Here is a 16,709-nt window from a genome sequence, read left to right on the forward strand (position 1 = left end):
TGGGCCGCTGCCAGGGACGGTCACGAATGTACGAACCTTCCCATGGAAACATTGCAAGGGGCCGAGCAAAATTCCGACCGTCGCCAGAAGCGCAGTTGGAGCGCCGTCGCCAGCGCGGATTCTGTCCCTAACACAGGCTCTGGAAGCGCCAGAGAGTCCCTGAATCCTCTGTATTAGGTGTGGGAGAGGGGGCGCCAAAGTAACTTTTGTCTTCTTTTTCACGGGAATGGGCAGAATAATTGCTGCGCGTCCAGAAAGGGAGGGGGGAAGGAGGCGGGGAGTTTTTTGATGAGGCTGGTGCGTCCAGTGGGTGCAGGGTGCAGGGTGCGGGTCCCTATGGGATCCCAGCCTCAGGGGAAAGCTCCCTCCCGCCTGCCGAGCAGGTCAGAAGAAAACTGCAGCCCCAAAGCTGAAGGTGTGTTTGAAACAAACACATCCAGAGGAGCCCTTAGGTCCTCTTCTTGACTGGGCGTGGGCACTGGCAAAATAAGCACCTGGTTGAGAAGAGGAGCGCTCAAGAAGGCCGGGGCTGCTTGAGCGGTTGACACATATCTCGCATATGGCAGCATTTAGAGACTGTGCTGGTGCCGCCAGGAGAGCAGCATGTCCTGCAGACCGCGCAAGGGAGTCTATGGGCTACTTCACAGACATTTACCGAGCACCTACTCTGTGCCAGATATTGGGCTGAGTGCCAGAAACCTGGCGTCTGCCCCCAAGGAGCTTACAGTCTACTAGGAGAGGTAGCCCTGAAAATACTGAAAAGTCATTGGAATTGTATTCATTCCAAGGATAATGACTATTGAGGAATGCAGAAAAATTCAGAATACAAAGGCTGGAGAAGGCCTCAGGGAGACAGCTTTTAAATTGAATGGGAAATATTTTTCAATAAGGAAAACCAGATGCATGTGGCTCACGCCTGTAATCCCAACATTTTGGGAGGCCGAGCCGGGTGGTTCACTTGAGCTCAGTAGCTGGGGACCAGCCTGGCCAACATTGCGAAACCCTGTCTCTACTAAAAATACAAAAATCAGCCGGGCGTGGTGGCGCATGCCTGTAATCCCAGCTACTTGGGAGGCTGAGGTAGGAGAATTGCTTGAACCCAGGAGGCGAAGGTTGCAGTGGGCCGAGATAGCGCCACCACACTCCAGCCTGGGCGACAATGAGACTCCGTCTCAAAAAAATAAAAATAAAATAAAATAAAAAAGAATAGCCCAGGCCTAAGGGTAGCAGACTGAAGTGCTGAGCTGGAGAGCTTACCTGTGCAGGGAGCAGAGGGAGGCTTGGTGACTGGATCATTGGGTGCACACTGAGATTTAGGAACGGTGGGCATGGGCAGGTGGGTTCAGGTCAGACTGAAGAGGTGTTCCTGGAATGCCAGACAGAAGAATCTGTATTTTATAAAGGGGAGGTGGCGAAGATTTTATTGCAGATGAGTGACTTGACCAAGCCTGAGTTTTAGGAAAGATAAAATGATGAGTCCAGAGAGCAGTGAGAGGGAGCCAGTCCTGCAACAACCCTGACCCACCAGGGGCAGTAGGGCTCAGCAGTGCTCTGACCACCGAGCTGCTCTCTGGGTTGTAAACTTAGATTTGAGTTCAGTGGAGCTGGGACCTTCAGCCCAATAGAGCCTGAAGTCTCCTTGTACCTTTTTCCCATCCATTCTTTCCTTAGCTCCCTCAGAAGTTACCTGAAACAGAATGAACCAGCCATATTGAGGGCTGTGGTTGCTAGAATAGAAAAATACTGTCTCCAAAGGACAAAGAGGGAAAAGGGAAAGAGTGGGGAGTCAAGGTTGGCCAGTAGCACAGTCCCCCCGAAATTGATAGATGTCCAGCAAGAGGCACTAAGCCAAAAGGAGGTATATTATTTTACCCAGAGGCTTGGCCAAAAGTGCATGTCTGAGCTGGTCAGAGTGACCTTGCATTCCTGCTACATGTAGGGAGATACAGAAACCAAACCTAGCCTCTGTGAAGGGCACTGGCAGCCCTCCGTGATTTCCAATGCACCGACTTCCTTCCGCTCCTTCCTTCCATCCTTCTCTTCTCATTTGCCTTCCTATCAGACCAGTGTCTCAGGCTGGCCAGTGGTGCCCCTGAGCATTCCTTCGGTTCAAGAGTGGAACTCAAGGACACAGCAGCTCTGAATCTGCCCTCCGGGACAGCACAGGCCCTGAGGGCTGGGGCCATCGTAGCTCTTCTGACCCACCTGAGATGCTAAAGCTCTGTCTGCTTCATCACAGTCCTGCATGGTAAAATTGGGTCCACAAGGCAAAGAAGCTGAGAGAATGGGTTCTTTTTGTTTGTTTTGAGACAGGGTCTTGCTCTGTTTCCCAGGCTGCAGTGCAGTGGTGCAATCACAGCTTATTGCAGCCTCAATCTCCCAGGCTCAAGTGATCCTCCCACCTCGGCCTCCCAAGTAGCTGGGACTGCAGGTGTGCACCACGACAGCCAGCTACTTTTTAAAATTTTTATTTTTGTAGAGACAGGGTCTCACTATGTTGCCCAAGCTGGTCTTGAACTCCTGGCCTCAAGCACTCCTCCCACCTCGGCCTCCTAAAGTGCTGTGATTATAGGCGTGAGCCACCACACCCAGCCAAGAATGGGTTATTGACATGGGATCTGTGTACTCATCAGGCTCATCAGGGTCCTGAGCTTTAGGGTTTATGAACCCCTGAAACTGGCTAAACTGTGTTTGTGGGTACACACAAACATTTTTGTGAGTGGGGTGGATCCATAGCTTACAACAGTTTCATAAAGTGGTCTGTGGCCCTATAAAGGTTTCAGAAAATCGTCACTGTGACAGAATGGGGCTGAGGAACAGGAGGGAGTATCTCAGGGGGTCTGGCAGTTTGCAAGATATGGGGAGGGTCACATACTATTGATATTTATTTTAAGACCTCTCTCCCAGGTCTTCACAGCCTGCTCCCTCAGGCTGGTTCTGAAAGACACCTGTGGCTTTGCCTCCTGCGCTCTCAGTCTCTAAGGTCAAGCAGCGAGGGGCCCAGCCTTCTGAGCTAGAGGGACCAGAGAAAGACTGTCAGGGATAAAGGGGTCAGGGAGGTCAGGAGCCTCACTCCCACCTCTCATCACTGTCAAAGCAGACTCCTCCCTCTATGCCCTTTTCCCTCTTTCAGCACAGCATGGACTCAGCAGTATCAGGACCTGCTGTGCTGCAGATCTGGGCTCTGAGCCCCCTGACCAATAGCAGCACTCTGGGAATGGATGAACCCTGAGCTTTTGACTGGGCTCGGAGCAAATACACAGTGCAGTCACAGCAACCTCTATTTTGGAGAATTTCCTTTCTCTCATTCTCTTCCCGCCCCTTGCCTCAATTTGTTTTCTCCTCTGCTAACTGATGCTGGCTCTGGGAGAAGGGTCCCCAGAGAAAGGCATCAGCACGGAGGCTGATAGGGAGGAGGGCCTTCCCTGACAATCTTGGAGGGATACAAAGAGTTAAGGGGAGGCTGCTCTCAACCAGAGAGAAAACCCAGCTCCTGTAGAAAGCGGGCAGGAGCTCTCTCCATTGTCTCACCTGGCTATAGGATTTCTCTCTGAGACAACAAATGGCTCTAAAACTCCAGTAACTGGATCACTGGAAAGGGCGGTTTTTAAAAAACCAACTGACAGCTGAATAATAGGAATTACCAGGCAGGCTGCCCTGGGGTTACTGAGGTTTGTAACTCAACCCCCAGGGAGGGGTTAGATTGGAAACTGATTTATGGGTAAGGTTGGGGTCTTGCTGGGGGAGCACATGGTGCCTGACCCCCTTAACTACTTCCAGAAGAGTTCATATATGTAAGAAAGACCAGGGATCTGCAAGACGTGGGTGTCCTTCCCTTGCTGGACTTGCCCTATCAAAGGGAATTTATCTCTGTTATCCGTCTGTCTGCAAAGGATAGTTCCTCTCTTCTGAGTTGTAGAGAGTGTGTGTGTGTGCGTGCGTGTGTGCGTGGGTAGGTGTGTGTGCATGTGTGTGCACGTGTGTGCCCGGGTAGGCGTGTGCGTGCGTGCGTGTGCGTGTGGCCCTGTGTGCACGCGTGTGCGTATGCATGCGTGTGTAGGGGTGTGGGCGCATGTGTGCGTGGGGGTGGGGGTGTGTGTGCGTGTATGTGGGGGTGTGTGTGCGTGTGCGCACACACGTGTGGGGGGTGTGTGTGTGTGTGCCAGAACAGACAGATTGGCTTCTACTAACTGGGCAAGTTAAGAAATTCGATTGCTTAGTCAATGAGCTCACTTCTTGCCAATCACTGATTCAGAGGGATTCAAATAGGTACTCTGATAAAGAGAAAGCATCTGGGAATTCAGAGACGTGAATGTAAAGGGAAATACAGAAACTAAGGACTAAAGCTGGCATGCTACAGTCTGGGAAAGCTTGGAAGATAAGATGTGAAGTCCAGGATCCCATGAAGTATGACAACAGCATATGTTCAGTTTCATTTGGGGGGACTACTCGGTAAATATTTGTTGAATGAGTAAATGAATGTACATTCCCACGTTTAAAAAGTACAAGTAGTTCTGTATTAGGAAGTGGGAAGAAAGCTACAGTGGGGGATTCCCGATAAATGTCCTGTCTACATTGGGTTTGCCGTTTGGGATGCCTGGTCTTATCTTAGTTTCTTTTTTTTTTTTTCTTTTTAAAAAATTATTTAATAGAGATGGAGGTCCCCCTATGTTGGCCAGGCTAATTTCAAACTCCTGACCTCAAGCGATCCTCCCACCTCGGCCTCTTGAGTAGCTGGGATTACAGGTGCAAGCCACTGCACCCAGCTTATCTGACTGAGTTTCTTCTCACCAGCGAGACAATCCTCCTAGAAGACAAGGGTGATGCCATCTACTCCTTGATACCCTCCGACTGCTCTGCTCCAGGCTTGGCACATGAGTCACCCACTAAGTCTTTGGAGACAAATTTACTGAAGAACTATGAGCCAGGCCCTCAGGGCAGTATCCTCAGCTCCCCTCTCCTCAACCCAGTGTGCAGCCCGTGGAAAAGAAGTTGGCTTTATCCTGCCAAGGAATGAAGAAATCCAACAGAAATACACTTTCTTTCACTCTACTTCTCCCAGGATGGCAGCCTTTTTCCTGGTCAAATGTACATCACTACAACAGTACATACTTCTTTTTGGGATTGGCAGGGAAATCTCAGAAATTTCTAGCTGAGGCCGGATTTATTGCTATCAAGGAAACCTGCCACCCGGAAGAGCTGGGGACGAGTCCCTTCCCGGCTTCAAGTGTCCCAGGTTTTGAACTTCGTGTTCAAGATGATCTGGGCTGAGAAGTGAGTTAGATCAGCTGTTTTTCAGCCAACTCCTTAGTCCCCACTGTCCTGGAGGGGAACAGGGTCTCTCTCTGGAAGGGGCTTCATGAGAGAGAGGTTCAATCCCTCAGGTATGAGTTTATCAGACATTTACTGAGCACTTGCCATATGTTAGGCTCCATGCCAGCAGCTGGAGGTACAGACACAATCCCCGTGGGGATCATTGAGTATATCAGAACCCTTTTTTCTCATACATGAACTTGCATATACACACCTATACACATGCTCAAAGAGACACTGAGGATAGGAGGAGGGTATAGCAAGAAGAGCTGGAACTAAACAAGCTAAGGAAAAACAGCCTTCTCCCAAATGGTCTTGCCTTTCCTCGCACAGAAGCATCTGGAAATGTCTGAAGCCCCACTTCCCTGCTCTCAAAGCCCACCTGTCATCAGGTGGAGTAGAAAGAGCTCTGGGCTAGTGTGGCCAGGTGCAGTAGCTCATGCCTATTTATCCCAGCGCTTTGGGAAGCCAAGCCAGGAAGATTATTTGATGCCAGGAGGATCACTTAAGACTAGCCTAGGCAACATAGTGAGACCCTTTCTCTACAAAACATTTAAAAATTAGCTGGACATGGCGGTGCACACCTATGGTTCTAGCTACTCAGGAGGCTGAGACAGGTGAATCACTTGAGCCTAGGAGTTGGGGGATACGATTGCACCACTGCACTCCAGGATGAGTGACTGAGTGAGACCCTGTCTCTTAAAAAATAAAAAACAAAAACAAACAAACAAAAACAGAAAGAGCTCTAGGCTAGATGTTAGGAAATCTGGATTCAGCTCCCAGCTCTGCTACCACAGGTGATCTTTTCCAACATGCATTTATGTGCCCTTATGGATTCAGAGGTGGCATAACTCGGGTAAATAGTCTGGCTTAGCAGGGGTTAGAATTTAGAGCTGACGGGACAGGCATGGTGGCTCACGCCTATAATCCCAGCACTTTGGGAGGCCGAGGCGGACAGATTACCTGAGGTCGGGAGTTCGAGACCAGCCTGACCAACATGGAGAAACCCCGTCTTCTACTAAAAATACAAAATCAGCCGGGCGTGGTGGCACATGCCTGTAATCCCAGCTACTTGGGAGGCTGAGACAGGAGAATCGCTTGAACCTGGGAGGCGGAGGTTGCGGTGAGCCGAGATCATGCCATTGCACTCCAGCCTGGGCAACAAGAGCAAAACTCCGTCTCAAAAAAAAAAAAAAAAAAAGAATTTTGGGCTGACACGCACCTCTTAGCACAATCCTGCCCAGGTCCCTGGGCTGTAATGAAAACAACTCCCACCTGTTGAGCATTTACTACGTGCCAGACATGTTGTGTCAAACGGTGTCTCATTCAGGCTTTAACAACTTCAAGATAGACCTATTACCATCAGCCACGTTTTACACTTAAGAAAACTAAGGTTACTTCTCCAAGTATGGGCCCACAGCAACACACAGTCTGAAGCCACCCTGACATGAAAGCCGGTGCTAACATCCCCTACCTCTACTGCCTTTAGGCACACTCACTCCCTCCCCACAGACAGGATTCACTCCCCTTCCCCCATCAATAACACACTGTCCCCGGCTGCCCCTTGAACAGGAAGGCCAAGCCTGAGGCAGCGTAGCGAGGTACATTCCAGCTCTCTCAGTTGCAAACACTCCCACCGCCACCACCACCTGTGGCAGAAGCGATTGCATCACCCGCAGGAAGCGGTCCAGTGGCCCAGCATCAGCTCTAAGGCACATTTTCGGTTCCTACTTCTATCCTTGACTACATTCAACAGACTGCCTTGTCTTCCAGCCCCTGCCCTGGCCCTGTAGCTTTAGGCTAATGTGATGACTGGACATGGGACTACAGTCTGCTACTTAGATGAGATTTGTACAGGTACATTTTCTCATCACTGCTGGGTGGGTGAGGGGGGTCCGGCTAAAGGGGGCTTCTCAGCTAAGGACCATTCGGAGATCCTGTGGGCTCAGAGAAAAGTCCTCTCGGATGCAGGAGACAAGCAAGGGAGGGGAGTCCCAGGCAGGTACCATAACCTTATCGCTACCTTTCAAGGACGTGGGCCAGCGAGCAGGCCCTCAAGAGCCTGCCAACAGAGCCAGGATGTATCTGATGTGGGGTCTCAGCCCATCCAACTGGCAGACATGCTACACTGGGCTTTGCTTTCCTCCCTCTATTATTATTTTTTTTCTTGAAACAGGGTCTCACTTTGTTACCCAGGCTGGAGTGCAGTGGTGGGATCTTGGCTCACTGCAACCTTGGCCTCCTGGGTTCAAGTGATCCTCCCGCCTCAGCCTCCCCAGTAGCTGGGATTACAGGTGTGAGCCACCACGCCTGGCTAATTTTTGCAATTTTAGTAGAGACAGAGTTTTGCCATATTACCCAGGCTGGTCTCGAACTCCTGACCTCAGGTGATCCGCCCCTTCTGCCTCCCAAAGTGCTGGGATTACAGGCGTGAGCCACCACGCCTGGCCGCTTTCCTCCCTTTATCGCCATGGAATCTTCTGTAACTGAGGAGAGATCCTTGTCCCTGTAGTTTCTTTTCTGCCCGTCCTGGATGTTCTTTCCCTCTCTGCCAACTTCTGTCTCCCTCCTCCTCACGTAGCACCCTTCCTTTATCTCTTCATCTCTCTTCCTACCGTGGTGTCTTCCTGCATGCACCACCTCTCTCTGGCCTCACCCTCGGTCACAGCAATAGCAGTCAGCCTTTTAGGCTCATAAAACACTCGACATTTTAGTGGAAGTCATCTTGTGTGGAGAGGCTGCTTCTTTTAATGTTATCATCCCCATTTGAAAATGGTTCACTTGAGTCTGAGCGACATTTTAAATGCCTCTACAGGTGGGGTTATCACTGTCTCTTCACACAGAAATCAACCCTAAGCCAGAGACCAATATGGGTTTCTCCCAGCTCTCAGCTCTTCAAATGCTGAACCTGACCGACTCCTTGGTAGGGGTTAAGGCACCTGGATCAGTGATTTGAATAAATATGAAGTTGTTCTTTTAGGACCAGCCCAGCCTTAAATTACCAACACTGGTTTACTCTGTTTAAAGAAATGTCAAACTGCTGTGTGAACCTGGATAATGATAGGACCATTTCAGAATCACTCCAAAGGTTTTCAGGTCACAAAGTTGCACTAGATGTAATAAACCCTAAAGAAACAAACGGGGTCCCCAAGGACTCTGAATTCTTCCCCAGAATTAGGCTAGGTTATGAGATCTATTCCAGGTTTCATGGAATCTTTAGTATCAACTGAGGCTATGCAAACTCGTGATAAAAAATAAAAATAAAAAATATAAAACTGACTGGGCATGGTGGCTCATGCCTGTAATTCCAGCACTTTGGGAGGCCAAGGCAAGTGGATCACTTGAGGCCAGGAGTTCGAGACCAGCCTGGCCAACATGGTGAAACCCCCTCTCTACCAAAAATACGAAAATTAGCCAGGCGTGGTGGCACATGCTTGTAATCCCAGCTACTCAAGGGGCTGAGGTAGGAGAATCACTTGAACCCTGGAGTCGGAGGTTGCAGTGAGCCAAGATCTCACCACAGCACCCCAGCCTGGGCAACAGAGCGAGACTCCATCTCTAAATAAATAAAAACTATCAAGATCAATCTTGAAAGTTACGAAATACAAAAAAGGAGGAAAATTTTAAAAATTCCCAGATGCTTCAGAGTAGAGTAATTCTTTTTTGCCAATCTTGACCCCTCTCACAGTGAAGGTGTAAAATATACAAAAGTGACCCCTGTATAAGCTTCTGGCGTAGATTCTTATTGACCTGAAGGATAAAATACTTCTCCAGTTTATATCACCACTGAGACAAGATCATAGGCTATGACCTTTACTATGGTTTGGAGAAGTTCTCAGAGGTGAGGAGAAAAGAACCTTGATGTTGCTTTGGGCATGGAACGTAGTTCCTCAGCAAAGCATTTTTGGAGTTTACTAGTTTCCTTGTCTGCAGGAAGTTTTTGCTTAATATTTGTTGCTCAAATATTCCCTGTCGGTAGAGAGCTTCTGTATTCCATTTCTTTGGTACTTACAACAAAGTTTGTATCATTTCCTTTGAAATGTGATTTTTTTTTTAATTATAATTTAGGTTTTAGGGTACATGTGCACAATGTGCAGGTTTGTTACATATGTATCCATGTGCCATGTTGATTTCCTGTACCCATTAACTTCTCATTTAGCATTAGGTATATCTCCTAATGCTGTCCCTCCCCCCTCCCCCCACCCCACAACAGTCCCCGGAGTGTGATGTTCCCCTTCCTGTGTCCATGAGTTCTCATTGTTCAATTCCCACCTATGAGTGGGAACATGCGGTGTTTGGTTTTTTGTCCTTGCGATAGTTTACTGAGAATGATGTTTTCCAGTTTCATCCATGTCCCTACAAAGGACACGAACTCATCATTTTTTATGGCTGCATGAAATGCGATTTTTAAAAAATAATTTAGTTTTATATTTTGGGGACCTTGTTTCATTTGATCATGTTTTCCCCTTGGCAATGGGGTCCTTTCCTCTTTCTACATATTCCCCACAGGTTTAACTGAAATAATTATTACTTCCTCTCTGAAAAAAACTATTTCCTTTACATTAAGTATTTATAGGGCACATACTATGTGCTATCCTCATCAAACCACATTAGGAATTTTAGGAAGGCCATGAGGTATAAGAAACATCTCCTACCTGCCTTCCCACTGGCCTGCCCCACCCCTCCTCCACTTTTATCATGCCCAGGCGCCACTGAAGGAGCCAAGATTCCTTGGGGATTTAATTGGGTGGCCACAGATAACATAGTGAAATAATACTATGACCACAGTGAGATAACACTGTGACTCAGTTAAGCCAGTGTTGTCCAGGCTCAGTGGCTCATGCCTGTAATCCCAACACTTTGGGAGGCCGAGGCAGGCAGATCACTTGAGGTCAGGAGTTTGAGACCAGCCTGGCCAACATGGTGAAACCCTGTCTCTACTGAAAATACAAAAATTAGCTGGGCATGGTGGTGCATGTCTGTAATCCCAGCTACTCGGGAGGCTGAGGCAGGAGAATCGCTAGAACCTGGGAGACGGAGGTTGCGGTGAGTCAAGGTCATGCCACTGCACTCCAGCCTGGATGACAGAAGGAGGTTTCATCTCAAAGAAAAAGAAGAAGAAGCCAGTGTAACAGGGTAAGAACAAGGCTTTGGAGTCAGACAAATGGGGTTTCAAATCTCAGCCTTGGCACCTGCTGGTGATTTGGGAGTAGTAAATTAACCGCTATGAACTTAGTTACATCACTTGTCAGATGGAGATAATTATAACATCCTCATGTGGTTGTCGGGGAGTAGAAATTCTATTAAACTATACAAAGCACCTATTAGAGTGCTTTTGTATAGAATAGATGCTCAACAAATGGTAGATACTACCATGTGTTCAGCACTGCGTGACATCTGTGAGATAGAGAAAGGGTTGAGCCAAGTATGGAGGGGTGTTCCTATAGTCCAAGCTACTCTGGAGGCTAAGACAGGAGGATCACCTGAGCCCAGGAGGTCGAGGCTGCAGTGAGTCAAGATTTTGCCACTGCACTCCAACCTGGGTATCAGAGCGAGACTCTGTCTCAAAAAAAAAAAATAATAATAAAATAAAATAAAATATAAAGTTGGAAGAAAAACGAAAAAACCGTTGGCCCTGTTTATAGAAGCTGTTCCAGCTGAGGAATCAAACCTAGCACATACAAAATAACTGTAGCATGTTAAAAATAGCATATAAGGCTGGGCTTGGTGGCTCACACCTGTAATCCCTGCACTTCGGGAGGCCAAGGTGGGCAGATCACAAGGTCATGGGTTCGAGACCAGCCTGGCCAATATGGTGAAACCCCGTCTCTACTAAAAATACAAAACTTAGACAGGCATGGTGGCAGGCGCCTGTAGTCCCAGCTACTCGGGAGGCTAAGGCAGGAGAATTGCTTGAACCCGGGAGGCAGAGATTGCAGTGAGCTGGGATCGCACCACTGTACTCTAGCCTGGGCGACAGAGCGAGACTGTCTCAAAAAAAAAAAAAAAGCATATAAATTACCTTAAAATTCATATTCCAGTCGGCTCTGCATCTGTAGATTCAACCAACCTCAGTTCAAAAATATTCAGGAACAAAACAATTGCATCTGTACTGAACACGAACAGACTTTTTTTCCCTGTCATTATTTTCTAAACAATCCAATGTAACAACTATTTACATAGCATTTACATTGTGTTAGGTACTATAAGTAATCTAGAGATGACTTGAAGTATATGGGAAGATGTGCATAAGCTAAATGCAAATATTACATCATTTTATATAAGGGACTTGAGCACCTGTGGATATTGGTATCCAGGGGAGGCCCTGGAACCAATTCTACACAGATATTGAGAGATGACTATAATAGAATATAATGACTATAGAAATAAAATGAGACTATTCATGTAAAATGCTTGACACCAAAGTGCCTTACATATAGTAAATACTCAATAAACGGTAGTACAATAGTTATTATTATTAACAATAACATTCTCCTAGATTCTTTCTGGAATAGTGGTTTTCAAAGTGTGATCCCTGGTTCAGCAGCATCAGCATCACCTGGAACTTGTTAGAAATGCATATTATTGATCTCCCTCCCAGACCTACTGACTCAGAAACTCTGAGAGTGGGACCCAAAAATCTGTGTTTTTATTTATCTATCTATCTATCTATCTATCTATCTATCTATCTATCTATCTATCTATCTATCTAGAGACAAAGTCTTGCTCTGTTGCCCAGGCTGCAGTGCAGTGGCATCATCATAGCTCACTGCAGCCTCTACCTCTTGGGCTCAAATGATCCTTCTGCCTCAGCCTCTCTAGTAACTGGGACCACAGGTGCACACCACCATACCCAGCTAATTTTGTTTAGAGACAGGGTCTCGCCATGTTGCTCAGGCTGATCTCAAACTCCTGGCCTCAAGCGTTCCTCCTGCCTTGGCCTCCCAGAGTGCTGGGATTACAAGCATGAGCCAGCATGCCCAGCTCAATCTGTGTTTTAATAAGCTCTCTGGGTGATTCAGAGGCAATAGTTCTCCATATTGACTGCGCATTAGAATTACTGGGGAGTGTCTTTAAATCCTGATGCTGGCTGGGCGCGGTGGCTCATGCCTGTAATCCTAGCACTTTGGAAGGCTGAGGTAGGCAGATCACTTGAGGCCAGCATTTCAAGACCAGCCTGGCCAACATGGTGAAACCCCGTCTCTACTGAAAATACAAAAATTAGCTAGATGTGGTGGTGCACACCTGTAATCCCAGCTACTAGGGAGGCTGAGGCACATGAATCACTTGCACCCGGGAGGCAACGGTTGCAGTGAGCCTAAATCACACCACTACACTCCCGCCCAGGCAATAGAGCAAGACTCTGTCTTAAAAAAAAAAAAAAAAAAAAATCCTGATGGCCATGCTTCACCTAGACCAATCAGGATTTCTAGGGACGAGATCCAAGCATTAGATTTGTTAAAGCTCCCCCATGTTATTCAAATGTACATCTGGGATTTTGGAATATATCTGTACATACAGCTTTGAGTTTACAAGAAGAGAAGACTATTCAATCTTTACAATGAGTAAGTTTTCTAAAGTAAATTATGGAAAGGACCCTAAAATACCCTTTTCCATCATTTCACCCCTCCTCCCAAATTGGCCCTATAAAAAAGACCCAGGAAGAAGACAGAGCCCCTTCTGTAACCTGAGGTTGAGCAGAGGGTCATGGAACAATTCATCCTGCTTCCTCCCTTTAGAAGAACAGCCATCCCAGGGAAAAGACATGGAGAGCTTGAACCCGATATTAATTTTTAATCATCCCATGCTATAAATTCCCTCTGGAGGACAAACAGGCATCTGTCTTGATGTTAAGAGGCTCTTGTGTCACCCAAATCCTTTAATTATTCATGGAACAAGGAAGATCCTTTATGAGCCCTAACCAAGCACTCGAAGAGCTTGATCCAGTCGTCCCTAGACGCAGCCTGTCTACCTGGCCACACTTGCCCAACCTGGCTTATCTTTGGTGTCTCCAAAGTCCAGGATGATATCTCAGAAAGAGAACTTGGTGTGGAGTTTAGCAGAATATGGAGTGAAATGGAAGGCAGGATAACCTAGAGCTCATGTGCCATCCTGTGTAAGTGATTGTACAAGATGAGGTGTTTGGAAACAGTGGGTTTTCACCCCAACCATGCCTGTGATTAGAGGGAATAGCTACTGGCCCCTCAGTTGCGCTTCCTGGTAAAGTTGCTTTCCTACAGGCTGTTTTAGGAAAGTAGCTAGGAGTGAAAGAAAGGTGAGATTTGGAATCCTCAGGCAGACAGAAATCCTACTGTGTGTACCTTATAAGTTACTTCAACTTATGTCTCAATTTCTTCATCTATTTATAAAAATTGGGGCTTCAACGAGATGACAAATGTATAAGTCCTAAGCATAGTGCTAACTATGTAGATGCTTAGGAAATGTTAGTTTCCCTTCCCTTTCCCAGAAAAGGGAAGGAGTGGCAGAAGTGTGATCAGTCAGCTGCCTGAGCCTCCTCTCTGACCCCCCAGAACCTCTAGTGAATCTGCCACTCAGTGTCACTGTCTTTTGGAGCTATTGCTAGTTAAAAACAGGGAAGATTTATATGTTAAATGCTTCTCTGATAATTCCCTCACCAGGGCTGCAGCAAATTTGTGGTTGAATCCACTTTTAGTTACTACCTACTTTTCCAGTGCATAACTTAGAAACTCAAGTAGCAGAATATAAAGTTTAATTCTAAAATTACTATTGTAAAGATGAATATGACAATCCTGTGACCTCTGCTCCTTCACAGGGAAGACAACGTCTCTCGGGCTGGACCCATTCCTAGGATGGCTCGGGGCTTTCTTCTAGGCTTCCTTTGTGGGTTTGGGTTCACATTTCTCCATCCCCTCACAGGATCTAGGGCTGAATTTCTAAAGAAGAAGGAGAAGTAGAGGGAAAATGGGCTGTTGTCCTTACAAAGGAAATGGTCCCATCTTTTCAATGCCCCAGGCCCTCTGGAAAGCCCACAGAGACCCCACATTGCCAGCCTGGGAATCTGAATAAAAATAACCTCAGGTCTCTTGGAATAGCCACAGATGTTGTGCTTATTTTCATACACTTAGAAGCAAACGTAAACAATGAATTAATTCTGGCACCCACTAGTGACTACAATCAACCCCAGTGTTACAAGCTGTCCTGTGGGAAGCAGATGGCAGGAACGCAGCACAGGGCAGGGCAGAGCCCCAGGACAGGACAGTAGCTGCAGACCACAGGGCAGGGCAGGGCGGGGCCCCAGGCCAGGACAGTAGCTGCAGACCACAGGGCAGGGCAGGGCGGGGCCCCAGGACAGGACAGTAGCTGCAGCCCAGATGCAGTTACTGTTCTGGGACCTTCTTGAAGTAAGGGGCAGAGGCCCGGTGCCTCAGAGACCTAATACCTCTGAACTCTCTCCCCTCTCAACTCCCACTCCTTCCTCCCTGATATCCAGGGGAGGCCATGGCTCATTCACTCCCTGCATGAGCCCCAGAGGATCTTCTGAGAGCTGCCCAGCCTGGGAAAAAGAGGCTGGACACACACATCTTCACCGCGCCCGGCCAATTTTTATTTATTTATTTATTTATTTATTTTTTTAGAGGGAGTCTCGCTCTGTCGCCCAGGATGGAGTGCAGTGGTGCCATCTCAGCTCACTGCAAGCTCCACCTCCTGGGTTCTCGCCATTCTCCTCCCTCAGCCTCCCGAGTAGCTGGGACCACAGGCCTCCGCCACCATGCCCGGCTAATTTTTTTGTATTTTTAGTAGAGATAGGGTTTCACCGTGTTAGCCAGGATGGTCTCGATCTCCTGACCTTGTGATCCGCCTGCCTCGGCCTCCTAAAGTGCTGGGATTACAGACGTGAGCCCCCGCGCCTGGCCTAATTTTTATATCTTTAATAGAGATGGGGTTTCGCCATGTTGCCCAGGCTGGTCTCGAACTCCTGAGCTCAAGTGATCCACCTGCTTCGGCATCCCAAAGTGCTGGGATTACAGGCGTTAGCCACTGAGCCCGGTCATCAGCCTAGATTATTTAAAAATTTTGGTCTCTTAAACTGTGTGAGCTATGAGACCGTGAGCCAGTGTGAGGCTTATGAAGGATCACACCTACTACCACAGTTTATTCACCAGGACCTGAGCCAGTGCTTCTAAGTCCTAACTGGCTGAATTTGCTTATGCCTAGAGGGACCAGAACCTCAGTCAATGACACATGTTCACAGCCTTGTGGCTGGAGTCCCCAACTTGCACTGAAGTAAGATTGTCCACAAATATATTTCACATTGTTTTGAAATTTCACCTAAGCTAGGCTGTCTCAATTTCGGCATTACTGACACATTGGGCTGGGGAATTCTTTGTTGTGAGGGGCTGCCCTGACCCTTGTAGAATGTTTAACAGAATAACTGGCCTCTACCCAGTAGATGCCAGTAGCACTCCCAGTTGAACAAATTCTGCAGATAAAGTTTCCCCAAAATACAACGCCCCTCCATAAAAGAAAATACAAGCACATTTGTATCGCGGGGCCTAGCTACATAACCTGTGGGCCTCAAACTAGCAGCCTGAAGGATGCCTGGAAGCTCATTAGAAATGGAGAATCTCAGGCCCCACTCAGACCTAGAAATCAGGATCTGCCATTCACCAAGATCCCCAGGTGATTCATCTACGCAATCAAGTTTGAGAATCACATTCATGGAGTTTATACAAACTGCACATCTGTGTGTGAATAAAGTGGGCCCAGCTGTGTTTCTCAAGGGTGGGAGAGGGATTACTGCCATTTTGGGTGGGACAATGTGGTGTTGTGTGGGATTGTCCCATGCTTTGCAGGACAGACTATCCCATCCACATTAAATGTTCACAATGCTCCCCAGTGCTCAAGACAACTAGACATTCCCTCTAAGACTCTTGGTGGAGTAGAGCTGCCTTGGGGTGTGAACCCCGGAAGAGGAGAGTCCCTTCACTCTTAAGACCTTGGATGAATGCCATTTGCCTGACAATAGGACTGCCTGTCCGCAGATGGGTCTGGGAGGAAAGGAAAGATGCAGAAGTTCAAATATCACAGTGCTCTTCATCACGGCTTCAAGGGGTTAGGGGCTTGCTAGGAAGTGCCAGGTGATAAGTACTGGCCAAAGGGGAGCCAGGGCCATGAGCCTGGCATATCCCAGGCAATGTCCAAGCTAGGAGCATTGAGGAGTGGAACAGAGGAGATATAGGAGCCCACCTGGAGAAGCAGGAATTACAAAGTGCTGCCCAACCAGTCAGACCAGCTGGGCCGGTTCCCCCTGAGTCCTGGCAGCCTTAAGGGGCTAGTTAGAATAAAGCCAATGATTGAAAACAGTTTGGCATCCCAGAGCGGTGTCTGCAGAGAGGAAGGAAATGCATACAGGT

This window comes from Symphalangus syndactylus, chromosome 5 (assembly GCF_028878055.3).
Source record: "Symphalangus syndactylus isolate Jambi chromosome 5, NHGRI_mSymSyn1-v2.1_pri, whole genome shotgun sequence".
In the NCBI taxonomy this organism is placed as follows: domain Eukaryota; kingdom Metazoa; phylum Chordata; class Mammalia; order Primates; family Hylobatidae; genus Symphalangus; species Symphalangus syndactylus.